Consider the following 18736-nt stretch of genomic DNA (forward strand, 5'->3'; position numbering starts at 1 on the left):
ACTATTATCTCCTAGACTGCACAAAATACCTTCCTTTTATTGTCTCTACGCTTATGGTTTAAGAAAGAGTACTTTAGGCCTATTTGTAAGTGTGTTGGAATCGTAAAAAAAAAAAAAGAACATAATCAAGCCAAAAACAAACCCAAAAGACCTTTTAGGGAAAGTTTTACAGGAAGTCAGCCAAAGAACTTTTGTAAAATACAGAAGTTTTTAATTAGTGGCCACAATAGGTAACCAAAAAGGAAACATCCACATGGTGTTATACTCGAAGCTAATGTTTCTCTCCATTTTTAACATTAAAATTGAATAAGATATAAGCCTCCTTTCCAATGTTCACACTTTTTACTTTGGCATTAAAAAATTTTTTTTATTTAAGTATAGTCGATTCACAATGTTGTGCTTATTTCTGCTGTAAAGCAAAGTGATTCCGTTTTACATATATATAATCTTTTTCACATTCTTTTCCAGTTTGGTTTATCACAGAATACTGACTATTGTTCCCAGTGCTATACAGTAGGACCTGATTGTTAATCTGTTCTATGTATAAGTGTTGCACCTGCTAATCCCAAACTCCCAATCCTTCCCTCCTCCATGGCATTTTTTCTCATGTTTTTTACTTCAGCATTTGTTGACCTTATATGAGAAGTCTGATTTGTGTACCACTGGCAGGAAATTTTTGTTTTCTTTGAACATAACAAGTCTGTAGCATTACTTGGAATTCTTCTGTGACAGATACTTGTATAGACATTTATCAGTGATTATGATGGTCATTTTGGGTTACTAGACAGGGAAAGAGCCCTCTGTCAACTGTTGTTTACTTTCTAAAACGTTTTCTTATTTTCCTCTTCAAAAGAGAATTTTTTTATTCATCAAAGATTACTAAGCTCTTAAGGGAAGTATAACCGATTATTAATGTCAGTCTTTTGTAAAAATATTAGTTTCTAACATTGTGCCTTTCGGTAACTAAGTAATGGTATATAAGGCAATTTTCCCTGGTGTACTTAAATTTATAAAGTGTTAATAAAATGCAGTTTTATTATATTTTTTTGAAACCATAGAGCAAAAATAGCTCCCACATGGACAATGGGATTCAGCCTAAATTCCCCCTAACTGGTGTTCAGGGCATATTTAATGTTAATCTTGTGGAAAATCAATAGGCTCCCTCCTTGTAATTCTCCTACTCCACTCCCAGGTTTTCTACCTTCCCTGCCACTTCCTTTACCATTCTGACAAACACTGTGTTAAAACCATCATCTGAAATTCTAAGAAATAAGAATGTAGCAATAAAATAAGTAAAAAATCTACAGTAAATGTCAATACTTAAGAGCTCTCAGAGAAGGTTAATAATATTAATGATGTTTTATCCTCTAACTTAAATGATTGGTCCCCATGTTTTTCAGGTTTTATACCATATATGTTATCCGTGTCTGTTTATATGTTTACATGAATAAAAACCATAAAGTGGTAATATAAAAAAACATTGGGAAAATTCTCTACGGACAGATTTTTAAGAGTGAAAGTTATCTGAAACATTGTCTAAATGCTTTGTAATTGAAATTAGACAAGTCTTAGAACTCTGAAGACAGAGAGTAAGCTATAAATAATAATATCACCATTTATTGAACACCTACTTCGTGTCCCATGCTACCATAGGTGCTCCATGCACTTCGGAGCCTTGCCAGCCTCTAAGGTTAGTGTTATGAACTCCATTTTATAGATTCAAGGATGTTAGAGAGCTTGTTCAGAGCCACAGCTAGTAAACTATAAAGCTACATCTTAAACCCAAGTTTGTTTTCCTTTACAAATGCAGTTAATATAATACATAAATGATTTAGTGTTAGAAATATGGATTGTTAATGGCAATTATAATCTACTTGTGAGCATATGATTTTTTTAAGGGAAAAGTGGAAGAAATGTAATTTTGTTTTCTTCTCTTGATTTCCACCCTGTCTAGTCTTTGAGCGCGGAGATCATTTTTACTTATCTTTATATGCTAGCCTTTGGAACATAATAAGGATTCTCATAACTAGGCCATGTCATGAATTGTGAACTGGCTCTAAATACAATCCAGGGATGCTGCTATGCTACTCTCTAAGATACTGCTAAAAAATCAAATATAACTTGGAGTGTTGAGGGGTAAATTAAGTAAGAAAAAGAATATATTTTAAAATATAAATCTGAATACTTCCTTTGGTTGCCGATTCTTAATGTCTCCTTTACATATAAGCTGCAAGATGATCAAACTGCTAGATTTTCAGGGGGCTCCTCAATGATCCCCAAGGGCAATATGGTGGCGTCACATTGGTGACTGTGGCCTGGGAAGATGTTGAATTTCACCAAATATTTTGTTTTAGCCATTCGAATTGCTCAGCTACATCTTGATTAACATAGCACATACATTAAGAAAGGTTATAGCTTCTTCCTTGGAAAGCAAATTTACTCACAATTACCCTTCTAAGGGGAGTGGACAAACGTGGTTGACAGGTGACCTTTTAACCTCCCAGGCACTTCCATCCCCGGGGCATTTTGCTCTGAAATGTACAGCCAGTGCTGTTTGTTTGCGCTCTCCTCTTTACCCTGTTGTTTGTTTTGCCCACACTGCTTTGTTTGCACTGAACGTAGGTAAAACTGCAGCACCAGCACAGCCCCCAGCCTGACACGGAAACACCACCTGGGCCGGGGAAGCCTCAAGAGTGCTACCCAGTGTGTAGACCCGAAGTGGCAGCATCATTTCTCTCACTGTTCGAAAGACCCTGATTTAGCAAAACACATTTTTAAGGTGCTCATGCACGCTTTCTTTTCCTAAGCTCTGTTCCTGTGCATTGTTTTCCATTAGCAATGGGTATGTGTTCAGGTCACCTTGTTACACATATATCCGATTGCTCATTCATGCCTTAACTCTTGACTCATATTTATGACTTCTCTTTATGATCACGTCTCATTACAGCCATTCCCTCACCTTGATTTCAAGGCTCACATGAAAACAAAATCCATTTCTTAAAAGTCCTGTGTCATTAGGCAGAAGACTTAACTCACCTAGAACTTAGTTTTTCTATTTGAACACTGGGATAATATTTGAGACGTCTATCTCGGTGAAAATAAAAGTAGAGATACCGGCTGAGGCTGGTAAAACTCAAAACTCAATTCTTCCCCTCATTCTGAGTACCGCACATGCCACAAGACAGAGGAGAAGCAGCATGGTTGATAGGAAAGCCTGGTCCCTAACTTGCTGTGTGGTTTGCAGGAAGCCACCCCCTCTCTCCAGGTCTCAGTTTCCTTGTTCCTTAAGGGAGGATGTCTGCTCTCATGTTCTAAGAACTTCCTGCCCAAGAGAAAGCACTTCCGCTCTCCACCTATGCCCGTTGCGGCCTTAACCTCAGTGTATGCTTATAGATCACTGGCTTCATGTGCTTTTCTCCACTTTTTAAATAGTGCAGTGGAACTATCTCTGAGGCACAGGGGGCTGCTCTCCCAGAGGCGTTAATGGGAAAGGAGTAGAAAACAGCTTAGCCATTGGGTGAGGTGCAGTTCCTTGGAGATAAAGATGGGGACTCTGGTCATCTCCAAGGGTAGCAGGCACATTCCTTCCTCCTCACTGGGATCAGCACTGTCACACAGGGCCGCCACCACCACTCCACCAGGGAGGTTTACATCAGCTTGCTCTTCCATCTTAAAAGTCAGAAGATAGTAAGAAAAGCATTTACATTATTGTAGATACTGTGAGGCAGCCACTGTGCTACATGCTTTACACACCTTATCTCATTTCATGCCATGACACTCCTAGGAAGTCAGTACTTGCTATTATCCCCATTGCGTAGAAAAACAAACTAAGATCCTTCCACAGTTAAGTGACCCAGACAGTTTCCAAGGCAGGATCATCTGATTCTCAATGTTTTGCTCTTTCTAGTGTTTTCTGCAGCCTCACCTCACCATGGGTGATTCGTGAAGGAAACATCTCAACAACATCATTCTCACTATTATTAGTATTCTATTTAAAAAAAAAAAAAAAAAGTCTCAGGTGGATTTGGAGGATATAAATGTCTAGATAAATATTAAAAATTTCCTTTCCAAAATGGCTCTGCAGCTTTCATCAGACCTAACCTGGTGCCTGGAAACCTTTTGAGCCGCTGGCAGCCAATTGCTCATTTGATTCCCTTACTCTTTGAAGAGAGGCTGGCCATCTATTTTTAAATGAAATAAAACTAATTTCATTTCAAGAATTCTTTGGAACGTTTCATGACAGTCATTGAGATAACTGGGGACATCCTGGAGTGTCACAAAACCAAGGTTGGAATCAGTGTTCTAAGGAGCAAAGAAGCAAATTAATTTTTCTTCAAATAGTTTTCTGTATGAAAACTCAACTTTCTAAGGCTTTCATTGTGTGTTTTGGCTTCCTTTTCCTTATTTTCCTTTCTCTTCTTTATTTACAGTGCGTAGACGGCTGCAGAACTCATTAATGTATCTCTTAACCTAATAAGCTTTCTTCCTGTGAAACAATGCCCTTCGTCCCAGGAATGTGCAGGTTTTTTGAGCCAGGAAGAAGGCTGTGACCTTCTGAACCATTCCGCTGTCAGGCTGAGCAAAGGTGACTCATGAAACACTGTCAAGGTATAGGAAAAAACAGCACAGCAAGACAGTACCCTGTCTTAATAATAGGAAAAATACATTTTCAAAGAGTTGCGCTGGGTTTCTTTTGAAGATTCTGCTCCTGGTTGTCAAGGTATCTGACCTAACCTGATTGAATTCTGGAATAAGCAGAGCTTTAGAAGAGGGAACCTACATGCTGTCATCATGATGTGTTTATAGGCAAAGCCAAAACAGTTCCCAGGGAAAATTAAATATAAATGTCTAGTTCAGGGTGGCCCATTTAAAGCTTAAATCTCGTAAAATTTAAGTATGACTGCCATGCGACCTTTTAAATCTGCCATCTGTCTGTTTACCTGTCAGTGACAATGTTTTTGTTTACTTCCAGTCTCTTCAACGACTTCTTGCTTTACCTTTCATATTTATTTAGTATTCAAACATTCATTCATTCATTCACTCATTCCATTAACCCTGCAAATACAGCACTTCCACAAAACGCTTTTCTATCAGCCAGCTCTGTTACTTTTGGAGAAGTCATTTAACTACTCCGAGTTTCAGTTTCCTCTTCTGTTAAAACGTAGAATTGGACAGAGTCTCTTTCAGCAATTTTATCCTATTACTTCTAAACAAATCCCCAACCCATAACATGGACTTTTATATTGATACATCACTCATCCAAGCCAAGAAGCAAATATAATATTTTGAAGCTTGTTAAAAACAACTCTCCCTACTAACTGTATTTTTGGTAACTGGCAACCCAACCAACTAGCTTGATGCAGGTCTGACCACAGATTTTTGCCAGTGAAGTGGTTGACGTGTCCTAAAAGTCCACAAACTTGATCCTCTGATTATTTTAGTGTTATTTGCTTATTATTTTTTAAGGTCTCTAGCACTGAGTCCATGAAGTAGAACATTTGATACTTAGTACTTAATATTTCCATTGCCTCAGTAATAGAACTAGACTGGGACCAGTCAGAAAGACTGTGGCATAGGCAGCCACCTGTCCTCAGTGTCCACCCTCTTGATTTTCCCTTTAATAGTAAGAGACCTGAGTTGCAGATAAGCACAGACAATAAAAGTCTGCATTTCTCGGACTCCCTTGTAACTAGGTGTACCTGTGAAGCTGCATCTGAGCCAATGAGATGGGAGCTGAAGCGATGTCTGTCATTCTGAGTCATGTCCTCAAAGTCAAACCCACTTGCCATGCATTATTCCTTGCATCCTTCCTGCTGTCTGGCAAGTGCTGATGGCTCAAACGAATAACCCTTGAAACATTGAGAATGCCAGTGTGGCCTACTAGGCAGGAACCATTAGACAGTTAGTAGAAAGAGGTAAATAAACTTCTAGCTTATTTAGAAGTAAATAAACTTCTAGCTTCTAGCTGGGCTTCCCTTGTATCTCAGACAATAAAGAATCTGCCTGCAATCGGGTTTGATTCCTGAGTGGGGAAGATACCCTGGAGAAGGAAATGGCAACCCACTCCAGTATTCTTGCCTGGAGTAATCCCATGGACAAAGGAGCCTGGCAGGTTACAGTCTATGGAGTCGCAAGAAGCGGACAAGCCTGAGCGACTAAACACACACAGCACCAGCTTATTGATGCCATTGTATGTCACAGATACTTTGTTACAACAGCTTAGCCCACACCTTCACTAACACATCCTTAGTTCTGTACCTAACAAAGGAAAATAGCCTCAGAAGGAGTAACAAATATTAAATATTTAAAATATAACATTTAGGGAGGAAGGTAAAATGATGATAGATTATACTGATTTTCAAGTATATTCTGAAGGGTGTAGAGGGGAGTAGTGTCAGAAAAATTAGGGAAAAAATGATGAATGCCATTTAAGGATCTTTTTAAAGTCAGGAGTGACTCCTGTGCCAGCTGAGCCTTAGAATGCAAAGAAAACTTGAATGTCAGAGATAAGAACCTCTGATCAAGCATCTTATTTTGTTCCCTTTTTGTTATTAGATTCTTCTGCCTGGATGGTAAACAGAGGCTTGGCAACACTGAGTTCCTTATTGTTTTGCCACTGACCAGAGGTGACATGCGTCAAGTTACCAAATCACCAAGCCTCAGTTTTCCCACATATAAAAGGGGAACAAAAATAGAATGTTCCATACAGAATTGTTGTAAAAATCAAAATAACATATATACTCTAACGGTGCTTGGTACCTAGTGAGTTCTCCTTGAATAAGGACTATTATTATTATTATTATTATTGTTCTTTTTGATTAGTAGCCTGGCAGTGCTGCTGCTATTGATTCAGCTGCAATCTGGCCAGTATTTTACTTTCTCTGGGTGGACTGAGTGAGGCTTTCTACAGAATGCCCCATGAGAGCAATGCATGCGCTCAACTCCTAACTCCATGTCCGCAGCTCAGGCAGATGGAGAGCAGTCCACAGCTCCCCAGTGTTCGTGCAGCATGAGGGTGAGCGTATTTTCTCAGACATTTAGTAAGAGGCTTTGGGTAACTGGCTACTCTGCTCAGAGTTTCGAACTTCGTAAAATTACCTGAGCAGGCCAAGTTCATATTCCGAGTCTCATTTGCAAATACAGAGCCTCAGGCCCTATGCTCCTCACTTACAAGCTTTCTTCTCCTGATCCTTCTTTGAGGATTATTTTTCAAATAATACTTACACAGCTCTCCAAGCGCCTGCCTCAAAGGACCCTCATCTTTTTGATGCACTTCCCTTCTGCATATTATGGTGCTCTCATTTGGAAAGGGAAGAATTTTAAATGTATGTCACGGAATGTCTGAATCCTCTTACATACTTTCTAGTTACCCTTGAAATATTTTTGTGCAGGTTAAAGGGACTGCACGGTTTCTTCAGAATCAGAACCTTCTTTGTGCTGCATTCAGAAGGTTTTGACTGGGATGATCTCTTCAGGGATCCAAAGTGGGGAGCTGAAACAAAGGACTCTTGCTTCTCGTATTGTCACATTTGCCCAAATATATCCCTCTTATCATCCAGATACAAATAAATCCCAATTAAAGCAAATTAAAAAAAAACTAAACAGGTTGTAAAGACATCATGACCTGTGTGTTCAAAGCTCTTCCAAGTCTACTGCAGCACAGGATTTCCACATTTAAAAAAATATCTGCCTGATGTTTGAGAGTCTAATGATGGTGACATTTATTTCCACTGAATTCAGGCCAGCTCAACTCTTTAGATAGCAAAGATTATTTATCAAATGCCTCCTAGGGGCCAGATAAGACAGAGGGCTTAGGGCTTTGCAGTAGCTAATCCTTCAAGTTAGTAGTACAATTATGCCCATTTTAAAGTCAGGGAGAGGCTTGGAACACAAGGTCACACAGACAGCGAGTGAATGAGTAAAGATTCAAACCCAGGTCTATCAGTACGAAGACCGCTGCCACAGTTAGTATTTCTTCCTCTCGGGCTGGGGACTTGATTGGGATTAAGCAGCTTCACTTCATAATAAAACTGAAGTGCGTATCTCAGAATTGCCTTAGGTGAAGACTAGCCACATTTTACCTTTGTCATACTGCAAGTTCATGGTTTTGGCAGGTATAGCGATCTTGTAACAAAAACAAAAGGAGTTATTTTGTTAAAGATGCTTGTTTCTTTGCTTCTTATTATAGACACAATGAAGGGAAAGAAACTTAATGGGATTCAGTACAAATTCAGATTATTTTAAACTGTATCTCTCTGTGTTAACATGCATACCCCAAATACGTGAAGGGGTATACCCCAAATACTGACAAGTTTCCCTTAATTAATGGAGGATAGAAGGAATCAGTTTGCCAAATTAATTGCCCTTCTTCTCTGCACCCCAAAGATCTCAATCTATAGCCCCTCAAACAATATATCTTTCAAGAAAGAACTCTAGGAATTTTAGGAGAGTATTTCTGTCCAGCAGTTAGCAGAGTTAGCAGCCAGAAAGCACCCAGCGCTCCATGCTCAGCTTTCACCTCAGTCCTTGCTCATGACCATTTAACAGACAGTGTGTAATTTAGGGCAATTACTTGGCTGATGTCTCTTATTATCCCTCCTTGCCCTCCCCCAGGAGAGCCAGTTTCAATCTCTGGGTCGGGAAGATCCGCTGGAGATGGGAATGACAACCTATTCCAGTATTTTTGCCTGGGAAATCCCATGGAGAAAGGAGCCTGGTGGGCTACAGTCCATAGGGTTGCAAAGAGTCAGACACGACTGAGAGACTAACACTTTCACTTTGCCCTCCCCCAAATTTCCACTGTACCTATCCTCTTTCACTATTTACATTTTTCTCAAAAAAGAAATAAAACCTGGAAGTGAGTCAGACTCACTTGGCCTAGAGGCTACACCAGATTACTATAGCAGGAGAGCAAGGTCCCCCCAGTAAGACCAAAGAAACATTCAGCCCAGAGAGAGTGGATGCTGACAGGTAAATCAAGCAGAAGTGGCATGTGACTTGTTGTTTAGCTGCTCAGTCATGTTCAACTCTTTGAGAACCCAAGGACTTTAGCCCACCAGGCTCCTCTTTCCATGGGATTTTCCAGGTAAAACCCAGGAGTGAGTTTCCATTTCCTCTTCCAGGGGATCTTCCCTACCCAGAGACCAAATCCGGGTCTTCTGCATTGGCAGGTGGATGCTTTAGTGCTGAGCCACCAGGAAAGCCCATCACGTGGCTGGGGGGCTGCAAGTCTCTAATCTGACATCTCAGACACTGTACCCTTCAAATGAGCAGTATGTGGAGGAGTAGTAAAGGCAGCATCTTCCATGTAGTGGTTAAAAAAAGAACTAAACAAAACTATTAAACAATTTGGGGAGAAAATTCTTATCTAGAGGATACATTTAAAAACAATTATTTATGAATTTTATAATTTGTTAAGTATTTAACACCTGTGACATCCCTAATAGAAAAAGAGAAACTACCAACAAGGATCTACTGTATAACATATGGAATTTTGCACAGTGTTATGTGGCAGCCTGGATGGGAGTGGGGTTTGAGGGAGATGGATACATATATGGTTTTATCTTGAGCTACCCTACCCTGATATGGTATTAGCATTTTATAGTGAATAGTCATCACATTTAATAATGATAATGATTTGATATATAAAGCTTTGTACTATTTTCAAAGTGCTTTTTCATAACTAATATTTGCTAAAGATTTTGGAGTTTACTATGTGCCAGGAGCATTCTTAAAGCTTTACATGGGTTATTCCATTGGATCCTTGGCAACTTTGTGAGACATCATAATCTCCATTTCATAGATGGAAAAACTAATGTTCAGGTAACTTTTTCAAGATCCAAAAGCAGTAACTGCAGACCTGTGGTTCTCTTCTGTTCCATTCCTGTGTAGTTCAGTTCAGTTCACTTAGTCATGTCCTACTCTTTGTGACCCCATGGACTATAGCATGTCAGGCTTCCCTATCCATCACCAGGAGCTTACTCAAGCTCATGTCTATTGAGTCAATGATGTCATCCAACCATCTCATTATCTGTCGTACCTTTCTCCCACCTTCAATCTTTCAATCTTTCAAGTTTCAGCTTCAGCATCAGTCCTTCCAATGAATATTCAGGACTTATTTCCTTTAGGATGCACTGGTTGGATCTCCTTGCAGTCCAAGGGACTCTCAAGAGTCTTCTCCAACACCACAGTTCAAAAGCATCAATTCTTTGGCACTCAGCTTTCTTTATAGTCCAACTTTCACATCCATACATGGCTACTGGAAAAACCATAACTTTGACTATACAGACCTTTGTTGGCAAAGTAATGTCTCTGTTTTTTAATATGCTATCTAGGTTGGTCATTGCTTTTCTTCCAAGGAGCAATCATCTTTTAATTTCATGGATGTAGGAACCACCCCCAGTGTTTTTGCAGCTCAAGAAAATAAAGTCTGTCACTGTTTCCATTGTTTCCCCATCTATTTGCCATGAAGTGATGGGACCAGATGCCATGATCTTAGTTTCCTGAATGCTGAGCTTTAAGCCAACATTTTCCACTCTCCTCTTTCACTTTCATCAAGAGGCTCTTTAGTTCTTCTTTACTTTCTGCCATAAGGGTGGTGTCATCTGCATATCTGAGGTTATTGATATTTCTCCCAGCAATCTTGATTCCAGCTTGTGTTTCATCCAGCCTGGCATTTCTCATGATGTACTCTGCATATAAGTTAAATAAGCAGGGTGACAATATACAGACTTGACACACTCCTTTTCCCATTGGAATAAGTCTGTTGTTCCATGTCCAGTTCTAACTGTTGCTTCTTGACCTGCATAGAGATTTCTCAGGAGGCAGGTAAAGTTGTCTAGGCAATGACACCCCACTCCAGTACTCTTGCCTGGAGGATCCACGGATGGGGGAGCCTGGTGGGCTGCAGTCCATGGGGTTGCTAAGAGTCGGACACGACTGAGTGACTTCCCTTTCACTTTTCACTTGCATGCGTTGGAGAAGGAAATGGTGGCCAACTCCACTGTTCTTGCCTGGAGAATCCCAGGGATGGGGAGGCCGGGTGGGCTGCCGTCTATGGGGTCACACAGAGTTGGACATGACTGAAGCAACTTAGCAGCATTCCCATCTCTTTAAGAATTTTCCATGGTTTGTTGTGATCTACCCAGTCAAAGGCTTTAGTGTAATCAATAAAGCAGAAGTAGATGTTTTTCTGAAACTCTCTTCCTTTTTCAATGATCCAATGGATGTTGGCAATTTGATCTCTGGTTCCTCTGCTTTTTTGAAATCCAGTTTGAACATATGGAAGTTCACAGTTCTCATACTGTTGAAGCCTGGCTTGGAGAATTTTGAGCATTATTTCGCTAGCATGTGAGATGAGTGCAATTGTGCAACAGTTTGAGCATTCTTTGGCATTGCCTTTCTTTGGGATTGGAATGAAAACTGACCTTTTCCAATCCTGTGGCCACTGCTCTGTTTTGCAGATTTGCTGGCATATTGAGTGCAACACTTTTATAGCATCATCTTTTAGGGTTTGAAATAGCTCAACTGGGATTCCATCACCTCCACTAGCTTTGTTCATGGTGATGCTTCCGAAGGCCCACTTGACATCTCATTCCAGGGTGTCTGGCTCTAGGTGAGCGATCACACCACCTTGGTTATCTATTCCTATGTACTCCGTACTAGTAACCTCTATCATTATTACAAAGCAACAATGAATAGCCTTGGAGCATTTTTAAACAACATTTATCAACATCTACAATCTTGTCTTTGTCATTCAAAGAGAAAAAGATATTTCAATATCCTCTCATACATGTTGCATACTTTCCTAGCATTTAGGGCCTGCCAAGACTTGATGCTAGATGGCCTACCTGATTTCTTGTAGATGGTCCTATCTTGCCTGTGATGCTATTTGAGTATGTTCCATTCATCCAGGGCATTGTTGGAATAGTGACCTAATTATAGACTGCTGTGTCTTCTCTCTGCCTAAGAGTAGATGTGGCCCCAATAAGGTTGAAGCCCAGAGCTTTCCTCTGAAGGCTTAGAGGACAGGGAAGTTCATTCTTTGGAGATGCTTCCTAGAGTGAGGGAAGTTTAAAGTGCAGAAAATGGATAGATATAAGAAAACACATTCCTGACATTTATAGATGAAGACTTATAGTTAAACAATTGAACTATCAGATATTTCATTTAAATATTTTAATTTTGTCAGGCCAGCTCTTTGGAGGTATTTATTTTCATGCATAAGATACAGACTGCCAAAAAGTAAAATAAAAACAATTAAAAAGACTTTGGGGGCTATGTTTATTAAATTGATTGCTATGACTCAATTCTTTCTCTGCCTTAGTTCTTGAAATGAATGTTACAGAAATACAGAGTTTAATTATATACTTACTGTAGGGCTATTTCTAATGTTCAGAGTATTACAGAAAGATAAAAATAGACTTTGTTCCACATTAAGTATCAATTGTGGGTGATTAAGGCATGATGTTCTCTAGAGTCCTAACTACTGAGTCCTATTCTGTTATAATTGACATCCTTATAATCACTATCTATAGCAAAGAATATGGGCTACACACACACACACTCATACATCACATACACATCACATCACATCACACACATACACACATACCACACACCACACAGAAATACACATGCATCACTTGTTCTCCCACTTCCTGAAAATAGTCCCCTTACCATTTATATTGCTTGGATTTTAACATTTCTCATTTCAAGTCAGTGTCTTTAAGATAAGACTATTGAAATCAATGGTTCACATTTTCCATCCCTCTTCACAAAGCAGTATGTCTGATTCAGTTCAAAACTGAGGCATAGGAAGCATATGCTTAAGGGATGCCCATTAATCTGGTCAACTTATCAGGTTCATTAATCTGAGAATCTCAAACTGCCCATCACTCCTCTTGCTTTGCTGCTCTCTAACCAAGTTCCTCATCTTTCATAATTTCACACCGCTGATATCTCATCCTGCCTGTTAGATCCAGTCTTCAAATTGCCTTTTCCTGAATTATGTCACAATTCTTCCTCTAAGCCTCTTTAGGTTCCCATCATCCATGAAATAAAATCTGTCTCTCCTTTTTGCCTAGAGGGAGCATAGCACAAATGAAACTCAAGTTGCCTCAGAACCACCCTCACTGCTTCCCTCAAGGGTCCCCAGCCCTGCCACCAAACACATCCTTTGGGTCAACCAGGCAGAGCCTCTCTCTTAGCCAGGCATGTTCTTCCTCACTCTGTTTGGAATAGAAGAATCCTATTTTTTTCTAAAAGATAAAACTGAAAAAATCATTAACCAAGGAGAGTTTCTCCTTTTTCAAGGAGAGTGAAAAAGTTGGCTTAAAGCTCAACATTCAGAAAACTAAGATCATGACATCCAGTCCCATCACTTCATGGAAAATAGAAGGGGAAACAGTGGAAACAGTGGCTGACTTTATTTTCTTGAGCTCCAAAATCACTGCAGATGGTGATTGCAGCCATGAAATTAAAAGATGCTTACTCCTTGGAAGGAGAGTTACGACTAAACTAGATAGCATATTGAAGAGCAGAGACATTACTTTGCCAACAAAGGTCCATATAGTAAAGGCTATGGTTTTTCCAGTGGTCATGTATGGATGTGAGAGTTGGACTGTGAAGAAGGCTGAGCACTGAAGAATTGATGCTTTTGAACTGTGGTGTTGGAGAAGACTCTTGAGAGTCCCTTGGACTGCAAGGAGATCCAACCAGTCCATCCTAAAGGAGATCAGTCCTGGGTGTTCATTGGAAGGACTGATGTTGAAGCTAAAGCTCCAATCCTTTGGCCACCTGATGCGAAGAGCTGACTTATTTGAAAAGACCTTGATGCTGGGAAAGATTGAGGGCAAGAGGAGAAGGGTATGACAGAGGATGAGATGGTAGGATGGCATCACTGACTCGATGGACATGGGTTTGGGTGGACTCCAGGAATTGGTGATGGACAGGGAGGCCTGGTGTGCTGCGGTTTATGGGGTCACAAAGAGTCAGAGACGACTGAGCAACTGAACTGAACTGAAGGAAAGTTTACTAAAATAGGAAATTGCTTTGTCTAATTCTCACAGGACAGTCTTTTCTTCCATATTCTTTTTACTTTCTTTTCCCATCTCCTGAAAGCTCCAACCACTATCCCTTCTCTGTGATATGACAGAAGCCACCATAGTGTGACTTTCAAATCTTTCTTCATCTTTTCATTTTATTCTGGCTGGTATTAGACTGAGTTGTTTATTGTTTTTTTTCTCTCTCCAATGAAATTTTAAGTGCCTCAAAACGGGGATCATGCATTACTCATCTTTTTCATATGCAGAATTGTATTTTAATTCTGTAGTTTGGCTTTAGACTGAGAATCTGATGCTTTTGCAATAATAAATACAAAAGTCTTAATTTAGCAACTGAAAAACTATATCTACATAAACTGCATAGTACTCACAAAGCAAACATCCAATAAATGTTGATTGGAATATTGACTGAATCACACATTTATAGAATGAATTGTTGAGGCAGAACATTCTCTATTCTATCCTAGTTTAGCTACAGCACAAGCTGATGAAGAACAAATAAAATTGTTGATTAAGTTCTCTTCTTTTGTTTCTTTAATATTTTCTTCATTGCCAACTATAAACCCATGAAAAGGGATTTTTTTTTCCCCTTCAAAAAACTGACACTGGGTTAGTATATACAGTTTTATTAATCTTTAAATAAATGCACATTATTAAGTCAAGTTCTCATTGAGAGATTGGGAAATTTATGCTCTGGCAACCAAACTCTTTAGAAGAAGCTCAAGATACACATAAATCCTCTATACATCATTACAGATGATAATGAATTAGTAACTTACATTTATGAGTTGTTTAGTTGCTAAGTTGTAGTTGATCCTTTTGCCACCCCATGGACCATAGCCTGCCTGGCTTCTCTGTCTATGGTATTTCCCAGGCAAAAATACTGGAGGGTATTGCTATTTCTTTCTTTGGGTGATCTTCCGGACCCAGGAATCGAACCCACGTCTCCTGAATTGGCAGGGGGATTCTTTACCACTAAGCCACCTGGGAAGCCCACATTTATGAGTACTTTGTCATTTATAAGGTGTTTTCACATATAGTATTCTCTGAAGGTCGCTCAGTCGTGTCTGACTCTTTGTGACCCCATGGACTGTAGTCCATGGAATTCTCCAGGCCAGAATACTGGAGTGTGTAGCCTTTCCTTTCTCCAGGGGACTTCTCAACCCAGGGACCGAACCCGGATCTCCTGCATTGTGGGCAGATTCTTTACCAGCTAAGCCACAAGGGGAGCCCATAGTATTCCCTAATCCTCACAGAAAACTTGTAAGGTAGGTTATAACCTCATTTGCAGGTAAAGAACTCATGAGTTTAATGTCTTTCGAAAGGTCATGCAGATAGGATACAGCAGAATTAAGTCTAGAGCCCAAGTCTTTTGACTCCAAATCCAATGCTCTGCATTGCATAACACAGAAATAGAGCAAGCCTGGGTCCCTCTGCATAGAAAAAGAAAAGCAAGGTCTGCACAACCACACAGGTTGAAAACAAATTGAGACTCTGGAGATAATGCTGCCTCCCTTTGTAAGAATTTTGGGGATAAGAGAAAAGTCTTGAGTAATAAAGTGAATCATGCTTGTAGGGAGAAGTATCAGGAAAAAAAAAAAAAAAAAGCAGAACAGAAGCATCCAAGAGGCCAGTACAAAGCTAACACCTCTGAGAAGGCAATTAGAAACAAAACGTCAAACAAGCTATGACTTTATCCTAAAATGTGTTGCACCTGGAATGAAGTTTGGATCACTACTTGACCCCAAGGAGGACTGCAACTGGACTAGAGAATGGTCTCAGCATTCCCAGTGCCTGTCATTGGAGATATTGGAGGCAACTTCTAGTATAGAATTAAACTAACGTAATTGAAATGAGGGTTTCCCAGGTAGCTCAGGGGTAAAGAATCTGCCTGCCAGTGCAGGAGACATGTGTTCAATCCCTGGGTTAGGAAGATCCCCTGAAGAAGGAAATGGTAACCCACTCCAGTATTCTTGCCTGGAAAATCCCATGGAGAGAGGAGCCTGGCAGGATACAGTCCATAGGGTTGCAAAGGGTCAAACAAGACTGAGAGACTCCACAACGACAACAAAATTGAAATGAGTACAGGGATGCTATGCGTGGACAGACCTAAATGTTTTAGTCTTTTCAGTCCAGAAAGGCCAAAACAAAAAGGTACAGGAAAAAAATCTATAAATAGCAAACAGCATGGTTAATGTAAACATGTCCACAAAATCCTAAAGTTAATGGAACACAAGGAAAGCTCCTAGAAGTTAAATAAGATGAATACAGGCTCTGTAAGAAGAAGTCCTCTCTGTATCACGTCAGATACTACTAATGCAAATGTAAGCAAAATGTTTCAAAAGTTGGCTGACCTGGTCAATCATAAGGCTCCATGATTCCCAGCAGAAATAGGGTTGATTCAAACATTTCACATATATTTACTGCTTCATTCAGCAAACACACATTATTGAGTGTGTAGGATGTGTCAGATCTATACAATATGCTAGCAATGCTACATTGTACAAAAACGGCAGTTCTCAGTCTCCTGGAACTTGCAGTCTGACTCACATACGTGAGGATGATGGACTCATGGATATGTCTTGTGGGTCCTGGATAGACCTCAGGTTTGATCTCCAATTGCAGCTTCTGTATCTTTTGCTCTCCCCTCTCCTGCTAATTTGGAGCAGAAAAGCAGGGAGCTGTTGGTGTTGAATGGGAGGATTTAGCACTAAACAAGCAATTATCAGCTATTCACAGTAGCATAGAAAAAGAAAACAAACGACCAGAGACCCTCTAAGACCCAATAGGGGAGCTTCATGTGAATGTAGTCAACTGCTCTGTCTTTTTCAAGCTCTCTAATACAATCTGAATTCCAAATATTTTTATTAAGTAGGCACTATGGTAGAAAATGTGGTACAACAATTTATAGGATATCTGTACCTTTATTACACATGTATTAGTATTATATACCAAGTATATACACCAAGCACTGTCTTAAGTACTTTATGTTCATTATTGAAACTGATCCTCAAAACAACTCAACAAGATAGTTTATATTATTATCACAGTCTTGATGATAAGGAAGCTGAAGCTCTGGGTGGTTCTTTAGTCCAGGGTAAACCTTACCCAAAGTAAGATAGGTACATAAATCCTGAAGTCAGGATTTGAAACTAGTTTTGCCTGATTTCAGAATCCATCTTAATTAGATGCAACAGTGTCTCTAAGCCTCTGCCTTCACTGATCTTAGTCTTCTAGGAGAGAAAGACAATTTAAAATACCATTTTGAGATTAGTTATAGCTGTTGCAAGAAAAGCAGGCATTGGGTTACTATGGTGACATACGGAAAATCATTAAATCTAGCTTTGAGGGTCAGAAGAGGTGGCATCTAAGCCAAGTCCTGAAGGATGTGCAGGCATTAACTTCATAAAGGGTAGAAGGAAGCAAGGAAGAGGAAACAGTACGTGCAAAGATCCAGAGGCAGGTCCGGGGGAAATGCAAGTACCGAGACCAGTAACCACCCAGCCTTCATGTGGCATGTATTGCAAAAATGCTTTCAAATAAACGACCTCACCCTTACCAGGTTGCAGCATGAGGGCACGTGAGTATTCTGGTCATGCTTGCAAATCTGATATGAGTTTAGTGGGAAACCCTACACCCTACCATGAATCACTGCACAGAGGTCTGGAGTCCTGGCCACCTCGGGGCAGTGCAGCCTGGGAGGAGAGCATGCTGACACATGGCCAATGCAGGCTCAGCCGTGGTCACTCTTCTATCTGTGACTGCCTGACAGGTGGTGACTGGCTGTTCCTTCTTTGTCACCAGATGGTGCTGGAATTCTCAGACTTTGGTTCTACATCAAAGCATACATTTGAATGAAGGGAAATAGACTGAGTAACCAAAAAGAGCCAGTTTTACCTTGGCAGGCCAGAGGATGCAAAATATGGAGCTGGGAAGGCAAAGCCATTGGATTTGAGGTGAAGTCACGAAGGAAATGAAGACAAGTCTTTATCATAAGTATCTGTCTTGTGGCATCTTCCCTAGGGCTATTATTTCAGGACTTTCATTAGTTTAAAATAATGTGGACTCGGTGTCATTGATCAGCACAATTTCATGCATTTATTTCTCCATCTTACATGGAGAAATGAAAAGACTTCAGAAACACAGAGACCTGGATTCAAGCCTTGGCCCTAGGACTTACTAGCTGTGTGGCCTTGGGCAAGTTGCTTATCCTTATCTTTAGAATGAGGATAATAATGCAGACTTTCAATGACAGACGTGGGGATTAAAGATGTAATGTATGTAAAGCATCTAGTCTGCCCCTCTGTAGGCATTCAACAAATGGTAATTATTATTATGATTATATTGACATTTAAAGGAGAGATTTTCAGAGACTTAACTCAAATTTTGACTAGTGGTGGGAGTTTAGGGCTGCTGGAGATAGATATTTTTGTAAGTATTGATGATTTTATGAATCAAATGATAATTTAAATTCACTAGGCATTTTTGCCATTTAAAGGAATCCTGTAGTTAAGTAACTATGTTTTAAAATAAGAAATTTACACCAGTATCTAACTGGTACCAGTACATTTATGGGAATAAGAGACAAAAATACTGAAGTTGAAACTCCCAGGAAAAATAAGTCCGTGATTCCTTCATGAAAAGAGATTCTGGTGATTTATAATTTTTGTAAC

Source organism: Bos indicus x Bos taurus, chromosome 1 (assembly GCF_003369695.1).
Source record: "Bos indicus x Bos taurus breed Angus x Brahman F1 hybrid chromosome 1, Bos_hybrid_MaternalHap_v2.0, whole genome shotgun sequence".
Classification (NCBI taxonomy): Eukaryota; Metazoa; Chordata; class Mammalia; order Artiodactyla; family Bovidae; genus Bos; species Bos indicus x Bos taurus.